Here is a 20,891-nt window from a genome sequence, read left to right as displayed (position 1 = left end):
TGTTCAGCGGTTTTGGCTGGTGGCAATTTCTGGGGTTAGTCAGTTGGGAAGGGAGAATGATTATTCCAAAATGCAGGAGCACTGGTTCCAAATTATTGCTAATTTTCTCGCAAAAGGAAAATTTATTAGAATAATGACATGGAATATAAATGGATGTGGTAATCCTGCTAAAAGATGTAAAATATGGTCTTATTTAAAAACAACACAAGCGGACGTAGTATGTCTACAGGAGACATATTTAAACCAAGGTGAAGAGTTAAAATTTAAAACTGAGTGGGCAGGTCACATTTTCTACAGCTCCTTCTCAAGTGCTCGCAATGGGGTTATCATCCTCATCAGAAGAAATATTAACTTTGTACTGGTAAAGGAATTTAAAGATGCAGAGGGAAGAATAATATGTGTTCAGGCACGGATTGAAGATGTGATGATGATTCTTCAAAGATAAAAATGTGTTTATTTGTGAACTCTGTGAAATGCGTCTGAAGTTTAGTTTGAACCAATCCTGTGTCAGCTGCAGCCACATCATTGCCACGCATACAAATGGCTGCGTTCCTGTTTAGACCTGCTGGCTGTCAATGGGCTTCATTCCATTTCAGACTGCCGGTGGTCGCTGTGATCTAAACTCAACATGGCTCCTGTGTTAGAAGAGCCTCTGATTTTAAATTTGCACATTGAATAGTTTCTTTGCAACACTATGGAGCTACCAGCCCAGTATATGTAGCCCACAGTAGATGGAGTTATCAAGCTGACTGACAAACATCAGGACTCATGTGATCCCTACATGTGGACCTTTCACACATGGATCCAAGTGCAGATTCAACTCTGCATTACATTTGACTTCAGCTGTTACACACTTTCATTTTCTAGCTGTGTCACTTCCTGCTTTTTGGATCAGATAGCTTATCCATGTCCACAAATGTTTGGCTGCATATTTGTATCATCTATATTTTCCAGTCTTCATACAACCTATATTTCATGTGGACTCCAATCTGCCACCTGCCATCACGTTTTCAGGGTTCATTCAGTGTTGAAATGTAGGACAAACAGCAGCACATGTTCTCTAAATGTTTGCAGTCATTTTAAATGAAGCTGATACTACATGAGACATTTTCCACATTTATTGTCTTTGAACAGAGAATAATAAAGCCATCAAACATATACAGGCTGTGCAAATACAAACTTCTGTGGTGCATTTGATGACCTGCAGAGGAGAACAAGTCGGGGTTTTCAGCCCTAACACAACCTCTTTGTTCTCAATACTACAAAACCTTAAAAGGCTGATATGCAAGTTTGCATGAATCACCAACACAGTTGTATTTGTTTCTAGTATAGTTATAAATGAGGTGATCAAATATCTGCTCACTGATTAGATCCAGTATCTATTACAGATGAACTGCATATCACAGCATGTTGTTAATCCGTCATATCAAACTAAACAGTGTTGCTGGTGTAAATATCCTCCAATAAAGTCAGATGACGGCTGCTGTTGCCAGGTAATGATGATGTCACACTGGATCTTGTGATCTTTAGCATCGTAGCGCTTGGAGTCTGATGTTGGCTCATGTGTTGTCATACATGGTGCAAGATCGCCATCTGCAGGACAAAACTAGTTTTTCTTGCCCTCCTCGTCTACGTCAAGATGACGTCATCGTACAGCAAAACATGCAGATCAGGTGACATGACTGTCTGAGAGGCGGAGTTAAACTGTGGCAGGTAAGCATGTGGAGGAGGAGCAACAACATGACGCTGGAACATCATCATTGCATTATACAGTTTCCTCTCTAACTGGATGCTGCTGTGAACAAGAGCAGCTGTGGACCCAGGGTCCTGAGTGTCATCTATGGATGAATGCAGGTCAGTGTGTTGCTGGTGGAGGTGATGAATCACAGTGTCCATCTCACGTTGGAGTCAGAGCTTTTCTTCAGCTGCTCTGCTCTTCAAATGTAAGGCATCGACGGCTCCCCTTTTCAGCTCTGTTGGAATATCACCTTCTTCTGTCTGACAAATATTCATGAAACAAACCTGACAAAACTAAAACAGCAGCAGTAACAGTAAATTGTACTTATAAACTCACTGAAAACCCACATTTGAACTCCACCTACTTGTTCATCAAGGCATGAGTACAAGGGCAAGGAGACTTCACAGACATGTTGAAATTATCCTTGTGATGTGAAGACGGTCTCCTGTTACAGCCGTGGGTTTGCTTGGACAGCCTTATAGTAACTCCCTGTCCTCTGGAACAAAGCATTTACATTAAAAAAGTCATTTACAGAAAATACAGGGTGGGCAATTTATATGGTAAATGGTAAATGGCCTGTATTTATATAGCGCTTTCTAGTCCCTAAGGACCCCAAAGCGCTTTACATATCCAGACATCCACCCATTCACACACACATTCACACACTGGTGATGGCAAGCTACATAGTAGCCACAGCCACCCTGGGGCGCACTGACAGAGGCGAGGCTGCCGAACACTGGCGCCACCGGGCCCTCTGACCACCACCAGTAGGCAACGGTGAAGTGTCTTGCCCAAGGACACAACGACCGAGACTGTCCAAGCTGGGGCTCGAACCGGCAACCTTCCGATTACAAGGCGAACTCCCAACTCTTGAGCCACGATCGCCCCATTTTATTACGGATACACCGTAATAAAATGGGAATGGTTGGTGATATTAAAGTCCTGTTTGTGGCACATTAGTATATGTGAGGGGGCAAACTCCTCAAGATGGGTGGTGACCATGGTGGCCATTTAGAAGTCAGCCATCTTGGATACAACTTTTGTTTTTTCAATAGGAAGAGGGCCATGTGACACATCACACTTATTGGTAATGTCACAAGAAAAACAATGGTGTGCTTGGTTTCAACGTAACTTTATTCTTTCATGAGTTATTTACAAGTTTCTGACCACGTATAAAATGTGTTCAATGTGCTGCCCATTGTGTTGGATTGTGTTATGGAAATGTTAAAAATAACCTGCAACACACCCAGTGAGCTTGATTTGTAGTGGGTTTAATAAACATATTGCAATGTGGAGAGAGCATCCCATTGAAACACCAGGACCATCTCTGAATTGTGGCCACCGCCCTCACATCTTATATACAGAGACACAGACAAAGAACATTCCTCAAACTCTTACATGTTGGTCCCTCTCACGGGGGGCTATACCTCCTCATGCACAGAGAGAATTATGACCTTGTTTTCTGCTTAGCCTTCACCTAAGGATTTACATCCCTGATAAGCAGAAGGACCCTCACTATCTGTTTAATGTCTCCCATTAAAATGGCCTCACTGTGTTAACATTCCACATGCATGTAAAGCAGTAGCAGGAGTGCTCTTACTGTGGTAAAGTGAGAAAGTGATATTACTATAACTAATGTGATATAATTAAATATGTGATTAATATATGAGAAAAGAAATCTGCCACCACAATTGTCAATGCAACCCTCTTCCCCCACTCTTCACAGATAGCAACACCGCAGGAGAAATGCCAGCACAGGCATCCAGTATTCAGGTATTCAGTAGTTTCAGGTGCTGCACATCTCATATCTTCACACCATAGTAAAGTGCCTTCAGATGACCCCAAAGATAAAAGTCTAAGGGGGTCAGATCAGGAGACCTTGGGGGCCGTTCAACTGGCCCACGACGACCAATCCACTTTCCAGGAAACTGTTCATCTAGGAATGCTCGGACCTGGCACCCATAATGTGGTGGTGCACCATCTTGCTGGAAAAACTCAGGGAACGTGCCAGCTTCAGTTCATAAAGAGGGAAACACATCATCATGTAGCAATTTCAAATATCCAGTGGCCTTGAGGTTTCCATTGATGAAGAATGGACCCACTATTGTTGTACCGATAGTTGGTCCATTAGTTGTACCGACTAATGCCACTCTCCAGTGACATGCAGCGAGTGCTACGGTGTGGGCGCTTGCTGAATGAAGCTAGGACAGCCACTGATGTTTCTTTATTAGTGACAGTTTTCTTGCGTCCACATTTTGGCAAATCCAACATTGAACCAGTTTCACGAAACTTAGCAAGCAGTTTGCTGACTGTAGCATGGGAGATGGGTGGTCTCGTAGGATGTCTTGCATTGAAATTTGCTGCAATGACCCGGTTACTGCGTTCACCAGATATTAATGCAATTTCAATCCGCTCCTCACGTGTTAACCTCTTCGACATGTCAATGGCTGTGAACAAAGAGAAACTTGTAAATAACTCATGAAAGAATAAAGTTACGTTGAAACCAAGCACACCATTGTTTGCCCCCTCACATATACTAATGTGCCACAAACAGCACTTTAATATCACCAACCATTCCCATTTTATTACGGTGTATCCATATAAATGCCCAACTCTTGGGCGATCGTGGCTCAAGAGTTGGCAGTTTGTCTTGTTTTTTTTTTTGTTTTGTTTTTTTTTTTTTTTAAACCTGTCCCGTTTGGTTCTTTTGCCATCAGAATTATTGTCTAAAGGCGAAGAAAGATGCCCAACGGATTTACTTTACCAAATTGACCATCCCAGCCTTGCCGTAATGGTCTATTTGATTCACCTTTTATTGTTTATTTTATTTTCACTTGCTGAATACGGGACAGACTTGACTGGGGGAAAGAAAGGGGAGAAAGAAAGAGGGAAAGAAAAACAGCTAAGAAGAGGGACGGGGAAAAAGGGCAAAAAACCAAAAACCAACAGAATAAGCAGACAAAAAATACATATATCGATCACCTGGATCACCTGTTGAGAAAGAAAAAAGAAAGCAAGCAGAAGAAAACGAGAGTAATAAACAACATCACAATGATATATGGGAATATAACAGTAAATACTAAATATTAAACATTATTGTGCAGCACGTAAGATCGACAGCGCACAGTGTGCTTTGAAGTAAGAGCCAAAAAGGGTGTAGTTTGTGTGTACACCTGTGAGCATGGACGCACTTGTTTTTTTTTGTTTTTTTAAAAGGTTCCTTCATGTAATGATCTGCTAGAGGGTGTGGGGAGCCACTGCCCCGTCCTCCAGGGCATGAAGCAGGTATGGAGGAGATCAAAACTCCAGACATCCAGAGGCCCTCAGAACACAAGAGACCAAGGAAGACCAACAGAGGGGCAGCTGCGCCACTATCCCAGAAAGAGCTGAGGAGAGTCCCAGATGAGGGGTCACTCAGCAGCCGCGGAGCAGAAGTCAGGGGGGTTGCAGTGACGTGCCCGTGAGCTCCGCCGGCAGCCAGCTGTGCTTGAGTGACCGAGCCCCGGGCCGAGAGGCCGAGGGCACCCCACCTCCGAAGTGGCCCGAGCGAGCCCCAGGCTCCAGGTCCCGATAAGCAGCCGCCAAGGAGTGAGCCGGTGTGTACCTGGGCGCCCATCCCCGGACACAAAGAACCACCAACGCACCGATGTCTGAGGGCATCCGCCACCGGCAGGGGAAGTGGTGGGGGGAGATAGGGCTCCAAACCTTGGAGGGCCTGAGATGTCCCCAGAGAGGTGGCGTCTGATACCCAACCGGTCGCAGCAGATGGCCGCCCCTCCCTGAGCCTGGTTCTGCCGGAGGTTTCTTCCTGTTAAAAGGGAGTTTTTCCTTCCCACTGTCGCCAAATTGCTTGCTCATAGGGGGTGATATGATTGTTGGGTTTTTCTCTGTATTTATTATTGTGCGATCTACTGTACAATATAAAGCGCCTTGAGGCGACTTTTGTTGTGATTTGGCGCTATATAAATAAAATTGAATTGAATTGAATTGAATATAGACACAGACATACAGGCACGCACAGATACAAACATCCATTCCCACCCTCGTGCTCTCATAAGCAATTACTCCACACTCAACCAACGTGGAGACAGACATAAATTCAATTCAATTCAATTCAATTTTATTTATATAGCGCCAAATCACAACAAAAGTCGCCTCAAGGCGCTTTATATTGTACAGTAGATAGCACAATAATAAATACAGAGAAAAACCCAACAATCATATGACCCCCTATGAGCAAGCACTTTGGCGACAGTGGGAAGGAAAAACTCCCTTTTAACAGGAAGAAACCTCCGGCAGAACCAGGCTCAGGGAGGGGCGGCCATCTGCTGCGACCGGTTGGGGTGAAAGAAGAAAAACAGGATAAAGACATGCTGTGGAAGAGAGACAGAGATTAATAACAGATATGATTCGATGCAGAGAGGTCTATTAACACATAGTGAGTGAGAAATGTGACTGGAAAGGAAAAACTCAATGCATCATGGGAATCCCCGGCAGCCTATGTCTATTGCAGCATAACTAAGGGAGGATTCAGGGTCACCTGGTCCAGCCCTAACTATATGCTTTAGCAAAAAGGAAAGTTTTAAGCCTAATCTTGAAAGTAGAGATAGTGTCTGTCTCCCGAATCCAAACTGGAAGCTGGTTCCACAGAAGAGGGGCCTGAAAACTGAAGGCTCTCCCTCCCATTCTACTTTTAAATACTCTAGGAACAACAAGTAAGCCTGCAGAGCGAGAGCGAAGTGCTCTAATGGGGTGATATGGTACTACAAGGTCATTAAGATAAGATGGGGCCTGATTATTTAAGACCTTGTATGTGAGGAGCAGGATTTTGAATTCAATTCTGGATTTAACAGGAAGCCAATGAAGGGAAGCCAAAACAGGAGAAATATGCTCTCTCTTTCTAGTCCCTGTCAGTACCCTTGCTGCAGCATTTTGGATCAGCTGAAGGCTTTTCAGCGAGTTTTTAGGACATCCTGATAATAGTGAATTACAGTAGTCCAGCCTGGAAGTAATAAATGCATGAACTAGTTTTTCAGCGTCACTCTGGGACAGGATATTTCTAATTTTAGAGATGTTGCGCAAATGGAAGAAAGCAGTCTTACATATTTGTTTATTATGTGCATCGAAGGACATGTCCTGGTCAAAAATGACTCCAAGGTTCCTCACAGCATTACTGGAGGCCAAGGTAATGCCATCCAGAGTAAGAATCTGCTTAGATACCATATTTCTAAGATTTTCAGGGCCGAGTACAATAACCTCAGTTTTATCTGAATTAAGAAGCAGAAAGTTAGCGGACATCCAGGTCTTTATGTCTTTAAGACATTCCTGCAGTTTAACTAATTGGTGTGTGTTACCTGGCTTCATGGATAGATAGAGCTGCGTGTCATCTGCATAGCAGTGAAAATTTATGCTATGTCTTCTAATGATGCTGCCTAAGGGAAGCATGTATAATGTAAACAGAATTGGTCCTAGCACCGAACCCTGTGGAACTCCATAATTGACCTTAGTGTGTGAAGAGGACTCTCCATTTACTTGAACAAATTGGAGTCTATTAGATAGATATGATACAAACCACTGCAGTGCAGTACCTGTAATACCTACAGCATGTTCTAATCGCTCTAATAGGATATTATGGTCAACAGTATCGAACGCAGCACTAAGGTCTAGCAGGACAAGCACAGAGATGAGTCCAATGTCAGAGGCCATAAGAAGATCATTTGTAACCTTCACTAAAGCTGTTTCTGTGCTGTGATGAGCTCTGAAACCTGACTGAAACTCTTCAAATAAACCATTTCTCTGCAGATGATCTGTTAGCTGTTTGACAACTACTCTTTCAAGGATTTTTGATATGAAAGGAAGGTTGGAGATTGGCCTATAATTAGCTAAGACAGCTGGGTCTAGAGATGGCTTTTTAAGTAAAGGTTTAACTACAGCCACCTTGAAGGCCTGTGGTACATAGCCGATTATTAGAGATAGGTTGATCATATTTAAGATTGAAGAATTAATTAATGGCAGGACTTCTTTGAGCAGTTTTGTAGGAATAGGGTCTAAAAGACACGTTGATGGTTTGGAGGAATTAATTATTGAAGTTAACTCAGAAAGATCAATTGGAGAAAAAGAGTTTAACTTAACATCGATGGTACTAAAAGTAGCTGTAGATAATATTACATCTGTGGGATGATTATTGGTAATTTTTTCTCTAATGATAAAAATTTTATTTGTGAAGAAGTTCATGAAGTCATTACTAGTTAATGTTAAAGGGATTGTTGGCTCAGTAGAGCTCTGACTTTTTGTCAGCCTGACTACAGTGCTGAAGAGAAACCTGGGGTTGTTCTTATTTTCTTCAATCAGTGACGAATAGTAAGATGTTCTGGCTTTGCGGAGGGCTTTCTTATAAAGCAGCAAACTATTTCTCCAGGCTAAATGATGATCCTCTAAATTTGTGACACGCCATTTCCTCTCCAGCTTACGAGTTATCTGCTTTAGGCTACGTGTTTGAGAATTATACCACGGAGTCAGGTACTTCGGATTTGAGGCCTTAGTTTTCACAGGAGCTACAGTATCCAGAGTCATACGTAGTGAGGAGGTAAAATTATTAACAAGATAATCGACCTCTGTTGGAGTAGCGTTCAGATAGCTGCTCTGCTCTATGTTGGTACAGGGCATTGAAGATGATAACAGTGGGTGTGTACAGAGACGCTGTACACACAATCACTCTCCCCAAGCGTACTCTAAGAACCGGGTCTAGGTATCCCTGCCCCTGGAGGGGGAAACAGCACCCAGACCCAGGTGGTGTTACCCTTTTCCCTGCGGTGGGGAGAAGCAGACCGCCCTGACTCCGCAGCAGCAGGGAGGCCCCACATTCTAGACCCCAGTCGGACGGCCAACTCCTCCTCCTAGCCCCCCGCTCCAGCAGGCCGCAGAGAACGGGGGGTGTGAAGAATCCAAACCTCCCTCCACCCGCTCATATGTAGTGTTGATGTATGTGTGTTCTAAGGTGCATTTAAAACCCAGGAGGGCATGGAGCCACCTGCCAGAGCAGCAGGTAGGCGCATAGCCCCTCCTGCTAGCCCTCAATGTCTATGTGTATTTAAAATTGAGAGGTGGGCAACGACGCCAGGGGTGAGGTGTACACCCTGATGGTAATTTGGATTCTGTGTGGCGTGCCCACCCCCAAGATCGTATATGTATGTGTAATGAGAGTGTGAGTAATGTGAATGTCTAAGTTGTGGGATAAAATTGAGGCAGAGGCAGCCAGAAGGGGACAGAGGGGGGGGATGCCTCCTCTGCACCCTGGTGACACACCCCTACCCCAAGGCCCTGCATGTGTGGGTGATTGTGGTGGAGCGGGAAGAGGGAGGCAGCTGGAGATGGGGAGGGAAGGAAGGGAGGGGCAAGTGACCCCTCCCTGGGGCCAGCTCCCCCGCTGACCCCAGTAGGCAGCCCCATACTCTGCAACCCGCCAGGGAAAGGGGGGCCCAGGCCCATCCGGACCGGGGCCCAGTGCAGCAGCGCCGCCCGGCCCCACAGAGCCCGGGACAGTCCACCAGACCCCACCACAGAGAAAACTGCACCCACCCCATCATCCACTCATCTTCCAGACTACACAAGACAATAGACGCCCAGGCTGAGATCTTCCTCCACCTCTCCTGTATCTCCCCCTCCTGCAGAGAGAGTTCCTGAAGAGAGGAAAGCTCCTGCAAGATGTGACAACCTCCCCCACCAGTTGAAGAGCCCCCCAGGTGGCTCGATGCACAGGCGGCTCCCTGCGCCAGGACTGGGCCCCCATACACCCACCCGCCCACAACCCCGGCAACACACCAACCAGGACCCAAGCCCCTGAGGCCTGGCCAGGGCCCCAGCCCAGAGACGGAGTGCCCCCAGAACCTCACGCCCATCCCGGACCCACCCAGGGGCAGCCAGGCTACCAGGTCAGTAACCCACTTCCGTCAGCACAGACCCTCCCCTAGCCCTGCTGCACGCAGCCACGAGTAAACCGTCACCTAAGAGCCAACAGAGCCCTTAATTGGCCATGACCGCTACCCCGGGTTGAGCCCCCCAAGGAAGATGCTCCCGGGGAACCCCCCGATGCCCTAAGCCTGTCCCTACCCCCACACCAATCACAACAGTGAAGGTGGGACCAAACTAAGACCCCCCACACCCACTAGGTGATGGAGCTGATCAAAGGAGCCCAGAGCAATTGATCTGATGTGGTGGCAGAGGCTGTATCAAGACTAATGTAATCTAATAGACAATTTCTATATTGGTTAGAATTAAGATTATTTTTATTTTTCCAGTTCATGAGGACTGTTTTCTTGGCTATGCATAGGGCAGTGAAAACCATATGGGCTATATTCTTTTCCGTAGTGACATTATCTAAGCTGCCCAACAAACACACTAAAGGGGAAGTTGGAATGTTACATTTCAGACACTTTGATAAGTCTTCACATATCTCACGCCAAAACTTCTGAACTGGTGGACAGAACCAAAGTGCGTGGATATAATTGTCCGGTGAATTGGTTTGGCAGTGTGAGCAGTTGTTGGTAGACGTAAAGCCCATCTTGAACATCCGATGACCTGTATAGTGCACTCTATGTAGTATTTTGTATTGAATTAATTGAAGACTGGGATTTCTAATTAGATGAAAAGTTTTTAAGCAAATCTGAGACCAGAAGTTTTGGTCTAAGTTAACTGATAAATCCGCTTCCCATTTTGCAATAGGAAGTGATATTGATTCATCTGTTTTAGAAAGCATTCTGTATATTTTGGATAGTAATTTGGGGGTTTTAAGAGTAAGAAATTGAACCACACTTGGTGGTGTTTGTAGTTCAACTTGACCTGGATTAAATCTCTTTTTTACTATGGATTTAATTTGCTGATATTCTAAAAATCTTTTCTTGTTGATCCCATATTGTGTAACTAGTCTGTCAAATGAAATAAATTCTGTTCCTTCTAGTATATGTTCTAAATATTTGATTCCTTTACTACTCCAATCTGGAAAGTTTATCATATTATTGTTTTGTAATATGTCAGGGTTGTTCCAGATAGGTGTACGTTTGCATGGGATTAATGAAGACTCCGTCAACTTCAGAAACTCCCACCATGCTGTCAGAGAAGAGCTGATGTTGATGCTTTTGAAGCATTCATGTCGTTGGATGTTTGAGCTGATAAATGGTAGGTCTGAAATCTCTAGATTATTTCAAAGTGCTTGTTCTACATCTAGCCAAGGTTCATCTAAGAGGGTATGTTTTTGCCATCCTGAGATAAACTGAAGCCTGTTGGCTAAGAAGTAGTGCTGAAAGTTAGGTAGTTCTAATCCTCCTTTATCCTTGGTCTTTTGTAGTGTTTTTAAGCTTATACGTGGGGGCTTATTTTTCCAAAGGAATTTGGACATATATGAATCTAGAGATCTGAACCAATCTTGCGGCGGTTTAGTTGGGATCATTGAGAATAAATAATTTATTTTTGGTAATACCATCATTTTTATAGCGGCAACCCTTCCCATGAGTGATATGGGTAGACATTTCCACCTAGCCAGATCACCTTCTACTTTCTTTAAAAGTGGGATATGGTTTAATTTAGTTAGATCTGCAAGCTTGGGAGAAACATTAATACCTAAATATTTTATATTTCCCGATTGCAGTGGAGTAGAAGAGGAATTATGGAAGGAGCAATTAATCAGAAGGGCTGTAGATTTTGACCAGTTAATTGAGTAATCTGATATTCTTGCAAAAGAGTTTATCAGTTCAATCACCCCAGAGATATTGGTTTGTGAATTTTGGAGAAAGAGTAACACATCATCCGCATAAAGGCTGATTTTATGTTCCACGTTCTTACATTTTATGCCCTTAATTACTGAATTCTGTCTAATTGCTGCTGCTAGTGGTTCGATAAAAATTGCAAACAGTGAAGGGGAGAGTGGGCATCCCTGCCTGGTGCCCCTCAGGAGACAGAAGCTGGAGGATGTCTGGTCATTTGTTCTGACACAAGCTGTGGCAGTTTGTCTTGTAACCGGAAGGTTGCCAGTTCGAGCCCCGGCTCGGGCAGTCTTGGTCGTTGTGTCCTTGGGCAAGACGCTTCACCTACCGCCTACTGGTGATGGCCAGAGGGGCCGATGGTGAAATATGGCAGCCTCGCTTCTGTCAGTCTGCCGCAGGGCAGCTGTGGCTACAACTGTAGCTTGCCTCCACCATTGTGTGAATGAATAGTGGAATTGTACAGCGCTTTGAGTTTTCTCGAAAAGCGCTATATAAATGCAATCCATTATTATTATTGCATAGTCTGTATATAAAAGATGGCAACAGACACAGGGTTCATGTTTGAGTTTGTTGAAGTGTTTTTTTTCTTCACTTTCTGGATGTTTCAGCTGCCTTTTACAGACACGTTTGTTGTCCTGGATGTTTGAAGGAAAAAAAGACTCTGTTATGAGTCATTTTGCATGTTTTCAAACAGGCTCTGTATTAAATCTCCTTGCCTTGATTGTTGGAGGACCCTGAGGTTCCATACTGGGACCATTTTTATTTTCTTTTTACATTCATGATTTACCAAATGTCTGTCAGAACATCAATAACCAGCTGTGTGCAGATAATGCTGTTATTTTTACACAGGCAGAGTTTCTCCGGATTATAAACCAGAGAAACCTCAGGCTCTTCTTCCTGCTCAGGTCAAAGGTCCTCATCCTAGTCTGTGTGACATCAGAAACATAGCAACTGCTTAGCAACCCCACTTCCTGTTTTTAACATCTCTCTGAGTCACTAACAGTCACATGACCACACACAGGAAGTTGACAAACTAGATGAAACTAGAAACTACTTCCTGTGCTTAAACCGGCAGATGTACAGACACAGCTTTGCTTTCAGCTCTGTGGGTCTTCAGGTTTATATCTGATTGGTCTGATTCTGACTCCCTATCCAACATGTTTCGTCCCAAAATAAAAGAACTTCAGATCTTACTTTCAATAACACACAGTACAGAAAAAAGTACCAACCAGGTAGCAGTAACAATAACAAAGATATATTTTCAAACAGTTTCAGTAAACCATCCTGTTAAAACTGTAACTGTGTTTAACAGGAACATGAAAGCATTACATGATGCTGCTGTCTCCTGTTCCCCTCCTCTTCAATCACACAATGTCCCTCTGTCTCTGCATCTGTTTCCCCGACTGCAACTGTGTTTGAATGAACTGGAACGTCCAACTCTCCAGCACGTTAACTCTGCTGATCCTCTTTGAATCCTGGATCAGGAAGTAAAGCCGTTAAATATTTGGTGGGTTTTGGGGGGTTTTTTGTGGGGGGGGGTTTGCCTGTCCCGTTTGGTACTTTAGCAATCAGAATTGTTGTCTGAAGGCCAAGAAAGATGCCCAACAGATTTATGTAATCCAGGTAGATCACTATGGCTTTGCCATATTGGTCCACTTGATTGATCTTTGTTATTATTATTTATTTATTTATTTTTAAGTTATTACAAAATGGACAGACATGACAGGGGGATAGGGAAAAGAAAAAGAAAGAAAGGGAGGGAAAGAAAACTGAGGGTAAGAGGGACAGTGAGAAAAGACACAGAAAATCTGCTGGATCACCTGTTGAAAAAAAAAAAATGAAAACACAGTAGGGAGACCACAGCAACAACCTTGATAAGTATAAGTATCAGTGAATACTAAATATTAAATGTTATTGGGTAACACACAAGACCGACAGCATACAATATTCTCTGAGGTTAGCAGCCAAGAAAGGTATAGTTTTTGTGTCTTTGTGCACACACCTGTGTGGATGAGCGCGCTTGTATTCAAAAGGTTTCTCGATGTAACTATCTACTAGAGGGTGTGGGGAACCATAGCCCCACCCCCCAGGGCATGAAGCAGGCGTCGAGGAGATCCAGGCCCCAGACATCCAGAGGCCCCCCCAGAGCACGAGAGCCCAAGGAAGACCACCAGAGGGGCAGCTGTGCCACCCTCCCAGAAAGAGCCGACGAGAGCTGAGGGGTCACCCAGCAGCCATGGTGCAGAAGCCACAGGGAGCTGCGGTTACGTGCCCGCAGGCTCTGCCGGCAGCTAGCCATGCCCCCACCCCTGGGAAGTGGACCAACCGAGCCACGGGCACCAGGCACTGTCAAGCCAGCAGCCCAGGATGCCGAGAACCACCAAGGCACCGACAGAAGAGGGCATCAGCCACCAGCAGGGAGTGTGGTGGGGGGAGATAGGGCCCCACACCTGGGGTGTCATGAGATGTTCCCAGAGAGGTGGAGTCTAAGACCCGACCTGATACACAGACATAGAAAAACAGGCACACAGAGACACAAGCATGCACTCCCACCCTCATTCGCACATATACAAATATGCAGCACTCACCCAACGTGGAGACAAACAGAAATGAATACTGTACACACACTCACACTCCCCAAACATACTCTATACCCCCAGGTCCATGTACCATCGCCCCCAGAGGCCCAGTCTGCCTCTAGACCCAGGAGATGTTGCCCTTTTCCCTGGGGTGGAGACACACAGACCACCCCTGGTCCTGCAGTAGCAGGGAGGCCCAGCATCCCAGACCTCGACCAGATGGCCAACTCCTCCTCCCAGCCCCCTGCCCCGATGGTGAACAGAGAACAGGGGTGTGTAAAGACCCCATACCTCTCTCCGCCTGCTCTTATGTGGTGTTGCTGCGTGCTGTTCTAAAGTGCATTTAAAACACGGGAGGGGTGTAATGCTTTCTGCAAGCAGGTGTCAGCATAAATAAAGTTAATAAACTGTTGGCTAAATGTTCTTGTTGTCAGAGGTAAACAAAGGTGAGAGGAACAGATAATAAGGATTGAATATATGCTCTATCTCCTCCATCTTCATCCGCTTTATCCAAGGCCGGGTCGCGGGGGCAGCAGCCTAAGCAGAGAGCCCCAGACCTCCCTCTCCCCAGCCACCTCCTCCAGCTTATCCGGGGGAACACCAATATATATATATATACAGCTAAATATATGCTGAATAACTAAATGCTGATAGTCTGTGACGTAACTCCCAGCAGCATCATGTCATTTCTTTACTCTGACCTGTAACATTAGTTAGCTTAGCTGGCACAACAGCTAGCAGTTAGAGTATGAACTCTGTAAGCAGTCAGCTTGGTCCTGGAGATTGTTACTGACATAAAGCTGCTCTCTGCAGCCATTGTGACCTGCTGCTTTGTAGGACTACAGTAATGGAGGATTTGGAGGCTGAACTCGGCTCTCTGACACTTTTTATAGTGAACTGATGAAAGCTGTGTCTCAGATGGATGTTAGTCCAACACATCAGACACGACCTCTGCAGCTCTCAGTTGATGTGCACATGAATGATTTGTGTTTCCTCTGCAGGTGAAGGTAGAAAGTGTGTGTGAGCTGAATTGAGCAGCATGGATCAGTGTGAGGACAGAGAGGAGGGAGTCCCTCCCTCCTCTCTGTCCTCTGCAGGTGAAGGTAGAAAGTGTGTGTGAGCTGAACTGAGCAGCATGGATCAGTGTGAGGACAGAGAGGAGGGAGTCCCTCCCTCTAAAAGCACTCTGTGTGGGGAACATGAGAGCCAGACCAAAGCTCAGAGGTGAGATGACCATCTCTAACTGTCCATGACTCTTCTCCATGTCACAGCTCAGCACTCACATCACTGCTGCATCATTATTCACAGGAACCCACCTGGACCTCCACCCAGCTCTGTGTCCTATGAAAGTAACCGTGTCAAAGATGTCATTAAGAAATTTGAGCAAAGACAGTTATCTGAGAAAAAGTAAACTAACGTCAATACTATCAGTTGATATGTGATGAGCCTTTTACTGAAGATTTGAACTTTTTATCAGGATCCATCAGAGACTCAAACCTGGACCTGAACCCTATGTTCATATGTGAAGCGGTGTGTGTTGGAGTGTTTCCACAAACACAGCAGTCAGAGTGTAAAGAGTGGATGTTGTAGGAGGTGTTTCTGTAGTGAAGAGTGTCTGTAGGACTCCACCTGCTCCAGCAGGTGTCTCCTTTGTGCTTTGCTTCACACAGAGTGTAGGGAGGAACTTCCACACAGGTGTTTTAGGGGTTGCTGGATGGAGGGGGACAGATAGTTTAGTGAGGGTGAGAAAGTGAGAAGTTTCCATGTGAACCAGCTAAAAGAAATTTGGACATTGTATGAACCTGCCCTTTTGCCATTTTGTTGCATGAGTGATCGGTTCGAGCCTGTGTGTGGAGCCTTCACTGCCTTTAAGTTCAGCTGGTCCTTCTGTGTTTGTCTGCTCTAATAGAGGAGAACCAGCTCATTAGATCCAACAAGAACCTGGGAATATCTCAAAGGACCAAAGTTAACCCATCATCAGATAATTATATTGTAACTGCCATTGTGACTTCCTTCTTGGTGACACATTCCTGACTCTAGGGCAAATTTAGAAACATCAAGTTAAACTGGTGCCAGAATATATGGAATTCTTGGTAAAATTAAATTGACAGTTCATCTTTTCTGGAGTCTTGTGTGTTTATTTTCTTTATTTGACTTCATATATCGTGGTTTAAGGGGTAAAAGTAGAGTACCAAAATGGAAAGAAAAATGTGATAATTTCGAAGTTATTACTACTCAATTACTTAAGTAATAACCAGTTAATATCCAAGTAATACCATAGTAGGTGGTGGTTACAGGTGAGTAATATTACACCGAAATGTATGTAATTGAATAATAAGGGCCCAAAACTGGGTGTAGAAATGTGGAAATACGGCTGGTGGTAATAGTAGGGCTATTTCTAAGTTATTACCACTGATTAAAGCTGGTAGTTTCTGTGTAAAATGCAAAACTGCCTGTTTCTATTTAATAACATGTTAATAACTTTTTAAAACAAACTTAACCCCTCCGGTGGTCCTCCTTGGGCTCTCGCACTCTGGGGTCCCTGGATGTCTGGAGCCTGGATCTCCTTCATGCCTGCTTCATGCCCTGGGGGACGGGGCTATGGCCCTCCACACCCTCTAGCAGACCGTTACATGGGGAAACCTGTATACAAGCGCGCTGATCCACACAGGTGTGCACACGGGTGTTCACTGCTCGTAGACATAAACTACACCTTTCTTAGCTGCTACTTCAAAGCACATTGTGCGCTGTCTGTGCTGCACAACAACATTCAATATTTAGTATTTATTGCTGTTTACACTTAGCTAGATTAACGTGATGGTGTTGTGTTTAGTATGTTGCTTTGTTTTTTTTTGCTTGTTTTCTATTCTTTTTTTCTCAACAGGTGATCCAGGAGATTTTTTTTTTTTTTTTTTTTTTTTTTTTTGTCTTTGTAAGTGCCCTTTCTCACTGTCCCTTTTCCCTTCTGTTTTTCTTTTCCTTCCTCTCTTTCTTTCTCCCTTTCCTATCCCCCAGTCATGTCTGTCTCATCTGTAACAACTGAAAATAAAATAAATAATAACAACAAAAGTTGATCAAATGGACCAATACAGCAATGCCATGATGATCCATTTGGCAGAATAAATCCATTTGGTATCCTTGTTGGTCTTCAGACAACAATTCTGACGGCTAAAGAACCAAATGGGACAGACAAAAAAAAACAAAAAACAAAAAAAAACTTAATGAATAGTAATAACTGCCAGGCAACATCTGTGGCAGTTTCTGTGTGATATGCAGGAATTTAATACCATGGTCATGATAGCTGAATAAAACAAGCATTAGGAAGTCTGTAATGATGGAATGGAAGCAATAATAATTAGTATTATTATTATTTCCGTGAGCTTATTCCCTAACAGTGATGGTCTGATTGACACCTCTGCCGAGCCTCTATCTCTCCAACGCCAGATCCCTCGTGCAAAAAACGGACGACCTGGAATTACAACTAGTGGGAAATCGCTATGTTCATGACTGCTGTGCCTTGATCATCACTGAAACCTGGCTTCACCCGGGAATACCCGATGCTAGCGTTCAGCTAGCAGGCCGCACTCTACTCCGCTGGGACAGGACAAAGGACTCCGGTAAGAGCAGGGGGGGAGGGCTCTGTATTTACGTGCATGAAAGCTGGTGCAACAACGGGACAATTATAAACAGTCACTGCTCCCCGAACCTCGAGTACATGTCGGTAAGATGCCGGCCTTTTTTTCTACCGAGAGAGCTAACAGTAGTGATCATCACGACTGTGTACATTCCACCCGATGCCAACGTAAACACGGCGCTCTCTATCCTGCTGAACACCATTAACGAACAGCAGCGGGCCCACCCGGATGGTGTTCACATTATTGCAGGTGATTTTAATAAGGCCAACATAAAGACTGTACTCCCAAAGTTCTATCAGCATGTCAAATGTCCCACCAGAGGAGAAAACACTCTAGATCATGTTTACTCCAACATCAAGCATGCATATAGAGCCATACCCCTCCCCCTCGGTCAGTCCGACCATCTCTCCCTCCTGCTCTCCCCAGCCTACACCCCCCTCAGGCGCAGTGCCAGGCCCACCACAAGGACTGTTACAACCTGGCCGGAAAATGCTCTCCACAAACTACAAGACTGCTTCACAGAGACAGACTGGGACATATTTGAACACCAGGACCTAGAAACTTTCACAGGATCAGTACTGGACTACATCAAGTTCTGTACTGCAAATGTGACTGTAGACAAAAGCATTCGGGTTTTCCCAAACCAAAAACCCTGGATGACCAGCGAGGTCCGCTCACTCCTCAAAGCCCGTGATGCCGCCTTCAGATCAGGTGACAGAGCTCTGTACAGGGCTGCTCGAGCTGACCTGAAAAGGGGGATTAAAAAAGCCAAGTCAGACCACAAAAGGAACATCGAGTCCCACCTGTCCAGCAACAACACACGGGAGGTGTGGCAGGGAATGCAAGACATCATCAACCACAGAGGCAGCACTGCGAAAACAGAAAATCCGAGTGTGCAGCTGGCAGAGGAAATAAACAGCTTCTTCGCCCGCTTTGAAACACCACAACAGCAACACTCATCTGCTTCAGCCCTGCTCCCATCCTCATCCTCACCTGGTTCCTGCACCGCTCCACTCACTGTAACGGAGCACGATGTCAGACGTGTGCTCCTAGCAGTGAACCCCAGGAAGGCGGCCAGTCCAGATGGAGTACCTGGCAAGGTACTAAGAGCATGCGCACACCAGCTCACCCTCATCTTCACCAGACTCTTCAACCTCTCACTGGATCAGGCAGCCATCCCATCCTGTCTAAAATCAGCCACAATCATCCCAGTGCCGAAGAAGTCTCCCATCTCCAGCCTGAATGATTACCGCCCTGTGGCCCTCACACCGGTAATCATGAAATGCTTTGAGAGACTAGTCCTTCAGCACATCAAGGATTACCTCCCCCCAGAATTCGACCCCCACCAGTTTGCATACCGTGCAAACAGATCCACAGAAGACGCCATCGCCACAGCCCTCCACGCTGTGCTGAGTCACCTAGAGCAGCGGCAGAGCTACGTCCGAATGCTCTTCGTGGACTACAGCTCAGCCTTTAATACTATCATCCCGGACATCCTCATCACCAAACTGGTCACTCTTGGCCTCACTCCTCTCACATGTGCCTGGATAAAGGATTTCCTCACAAACCGGCCCCAGACTGTAAGACTCGGCCCTCATCTCTCCTCCACTCGCACACTGAGCACCGGCTCCCCACAGGGCTGTGTGCTGAGCCCCCTCCTGTATTCTCTCTACACCCACGACTGCAGTCCGACCCACAACAACACTCTCATCATCAAGTTTGCTGATGACACCACAGTAGTCGGACTCATCTCAAAGGGAGACGAGGCAGAGTACAGAGAGGAAGTCCTGAAGTTGGCAGCATGGTGTTCAGAAAACAACCTGGCACTGAACACTAAGAAAACCAAAGAGCTCATTATCGACTTCAGGAGACACAACACCGACTTGGCCCCCCTCTACATCAACGGGGAGTGTGTGGAGAGGGTCCACACTTTCCGGTTCCTTGGTGTCCTCATCTCTGCTGACATCTCCTGGACAGAAAACATCTCAGCGGTCGTCAAGAAGGCCCAACAGCGGCTGCACTTCCTGAGAGTCCTCAGGAAGTACAAGCTGAACTCCAACCTGCTGCTGACCTTCTACCGCTCGTCCATTGAGAGCCTGCTAACCTACTGCATCACGGTATGGTACGGCAGCTGCACCAAGGCAGATAGAGTGAGGCTTCAGAGTGTGGTCAAGACAGCACAAAAGATCATCGGCTGCCCTCTCCCCTCCCTGATGGACATTTATTCCTCCCGCTGCCTCAGCAGAGCAGCAAACATTATCAAGGACAGCTCCCACCCTGGCTTCAACATGTTCAGCCTGCTTCCCTCAGGGAAGCGCTACAGGTGCATCAGCACAAAAACCCACAGACTCAAAAACAGTTTCTTCCCCAAAGCCATAACCACCCTGAACTCACACATGCACCGATAACACAGCCCCCCACTTCCCACTTCCTCTATGGACCACCACTATTTATACCAATTCTATGTGCAATAACTGTATATACATAACACTATTTATACCAATATTTTTGTATATACATAAGACTATTTATACCAATTCCATGTGCAATAACTCAACTGTACATACATAACACAATTTATTACATATTACTTACGGCTTGTAAATTGTACATTTTATATATATATACACATCTTCTTCCATATGTTAATACTGTCCATATGTATATAGCGCTGCAGAACTGTACCCCCCCCCCCAGCATGTTTGCACTGAGTAGGAGATGCTCTGTATCTCATTGTACAACTGTATAGTGACAATAAAGGCATTCTATTCTATTCTATTCTATGATTGTGTTAAAAGCACTAGAGAAGTCAAAGAACATGACCCTCACAGTGCTCCCAACAATGTCCAAGTGTGAATAAGCCTGGTCCAGCAGGTAGATGATGGCATCCTCCACACTGATACGGGGTTGATAAGCAAACTGCAGGGGGTCCAGCCAAGGCTCCACCAGCAGACGCAGATGTCTCAGGATGAGTCTCTCCAGTGTCTTCATGACATGTGAAGTCAGAGTCACTGGCCTGTAGTCACTGGGGATCGATGGGTTAATATTTTTGGGGACAGGAATCATGCAGGATGTCTTCCAGAGTGATGGAACCCTCTGCAGTTTCACTCATGTTGAAGATCCAATGGAGAACTCCAGATAGCTGAGACAGCATCTGAGGGCCCTGTGACTGACACCATCC

The 20,891-nt window shown here is 45.3% G+C and overlaps 1 long non-coding RNA gene across 1 annotated transcript; it reads left to right on the top strand.

Moving 5' to 3' along the window:
• Nucleotides 1-15,266: 15,266 nt before the first annotated feature.
• On the top strand, nt 15,267-15,449 carry LOC109201551 (uncharacterized). Its single transcript, XR_002061606.1, has 2 exons — nt 15,267-15,299; nt 15,384-15,449. It is a non-coding gene; the product is annotated as an uncharacterized LOC109201551 (long non-coding RNA).
• Nucleotides 15,450-20,891: the final 5,442 nt, after the last annotated feature.

The sequence above is a fragment of the Oreochromis niloticus genome, unplaced genomic scaffold, assembly GCF_001858045.2.
Source record: "Oreochromis niloticus isolate F11D_XX unplaced genomic scaffold, O_niloticus_UMD_NMBU tig00008834_pilon, whole genome shotgun sequence".
NCBI lineage: Eukaryota > Metazoa > Chordata > Actinopteri > Cichliformes > Cichlidae > Oreochromis > Oreochromis niloticus.
This window is presented reverse-complemented; position numbering and strand designations above follow the sequence as displayed.